This window comes from Rhinichthys klamathensis, unplaced genomic scaffold (assembly GCF_029890125.1).
Source record: "Rhinichthys klamathensis goyatoka isolate OS25496 unplaced genomic scaffold, OSU_Roscu_1.1 h1tg001280l_1, whole genome shotgun sequence".
Classification (NCBI taxonomy): domain Eukaryota; kingdom Metazoa; phylum Chordata; class Actinopteri; order Cypriniformes; family Leuciscidae; genus Rhinichthys; species Rhinichthys klamathensis.
This window is the reverse complement of record NW_026607411.1, coordinates 8,179-10,000: the sequence shown is the minus strand read 5'-3', so window position 1 is coordinate 10,000 and position 1,822 is coordinate 8,179. Positions and strand designations below refer to the sequence as shown.

At 46.0% G+C, this 1,822-nt stretch overlaps 1 long non-coding RNA gene across 1 annotated transcript in view; it reads right to left on the bottom strand.

The window, feature by feature from the left end:
* Positions 1-1,108, bottom strand: part of LOC130079699 (uncharacterized) — a 2,742-nt gene extending 1,634 nt beyond the window's left edge. The window contains exon 1 of the long non-coding RNA XR_008806484.1: positions 997-1,108. This is a non-coding gene — a long non-coding RNA (uncharacterized LOC130079699). The remainder of the gene's footprint in view (positions 1-996) is intronic.
* Between the last annotated feature and the right edge of the window lie 714 nt (positions 1,109-1,822).

The window sequence follows — 1,822 nt, the reverse complement described above, 5'->3', positions numbered from 1 at the left end:
TGTGTGTGTGTGTGTGTGAGCGTTTACCTTGATCAGCTCTTTCAGGTGTTCAGCTCGACTGTGTGTGTGTGTGTGTGTGTGTGTGTGTGTGTGTGTGTGAGCGTTTACCTTGATCAGCTCTTTCAGGTGTTCAGCTCGACTGTGTGTGTGTGTGTGTGTGTGTGTGTGAGCGTTTACCTTGATCAGCTCTTTCAGGTGTTCAGCTCGACTGTGTGTGTGTGTGTGTGTGTGTGTGTGTGTGTGTGTGTGAGCGTTTACCTTGATCAGCTCTTTCAGGTGTTCAGCTCGACTGTGTGTGTGTGTGTGTGTGTGTGTGTGTGTGTGTGTGTGTGAGCGTTTACCTTGATCAGCTCTTTCAGGTGTTCAGCTCGACTGTGTGTGTGTGTGTGTGTGTGTGTGTGTGAGCGTTTACCTTGATCAGCTCTTTCAGGTGTTCAGCTCGACTGTGTGTGTGTGTGTGTGTGTGAGCGTTTACCTTGATCAGCTCTTTCAGGTGTTCAGCTCGACTGTGTGTGTGTGTGTGTGTGTGTGTGTGAGCGTTTACCTTGATCAGCTCTTTCAGGTGTTCAGCTCGACTGTGTGTGTGTGTGTGTGTGTGTGTGTGTGAGCGTTTACCTTGATCAGCTCTTTCAGGTGTTCAGCTCGACTGTGTGTGTGTGTGTGTGTGTGAGCGTTTACCTTGATCAGCTCTTTCAGGTGTTCAGCTCGACTGTGTGTGTGTGTGTGTGTGTGTGTGTGAGCGTTTACCTTGATCAGCTCTTTCAGGTGTTCAGCTCGACTGTGTGTGTGTGTGTGTGTGTGTGTGTGTGTGTGTGTGTGTGTGTGTGTGTGTGAGCGTTTACCTTGATCAGCTCTTTCAGGTGTTCAGCTCGACTGTGTGTGTGTGTGTGTGTGTGTGTGAGCGTTTACCTTGATCAGCTCTTTCAGGTGTTCAGCTCGACTGTGTGTGTGTGTGTGTGTGTGTGTGTGTGTGTGTGTGTGTGTGTGAGCGTTTACCTTGATCAGCTCTTTCAGGTATTCAGCTCGACTCATCAGACTCTTAATCTGCAGAGACACATGAGAAACCGATCATAATCAACTCAGAACTGATCAAAACTATTAACATGAGATCAATCTGATTCAGAGCGGGGTGTGTGTGTGTGTGTGTGAGTGTGTGTGTGTGTGTGTGTGTGAGTGAGTAAGTAAGTGTGAGTGTGTGTTTGTGTGTGTGTGTGTGTGTGAGTGTGTGTGTGTGTGTCGTTCACTCAAAACATAACTGACTGTTTACTAGGATAATCGGTAGGCATTTTTTGACATAATTGTGTGATTATGTGTGTTCAAGCGCAAGAAGACGTGAAAGAGATTCAGCATTCACACACACTGAGTTGAGATCACACACACTGAGTTGAGTTCACACACACTGAGTTGAGTTCACACACACTGAGTTGAGTTCACACACACTGAGTTGAGTTCACACACACTGAGTTGAGTTCACACACACTGAATTGTTGAGTTCACACACACTGAGTTGTTGAGTTCACACACACTGAATTGTTGAGTTCACACACACTGAGTTGTTGAGTTCACACACACTGAATTGTTGAGTTCACACACACTGAGTTGAGTTCACACACACTGAATTGTTGAGTTCACACACACTGAGTTGAGTTCACACACACTGAATTGTTGAGTTCACACACACTGAGTTGAGTTCACACACACTGAGTTGAGTTCACACACACTGAATTGTTGAGTTCACACACACTGAATTGTTGAGTTCACACACACTGAATTGTTGAGTTCACACACACTGAGTTGAGTTCACACACACTGAGTTGAGTTC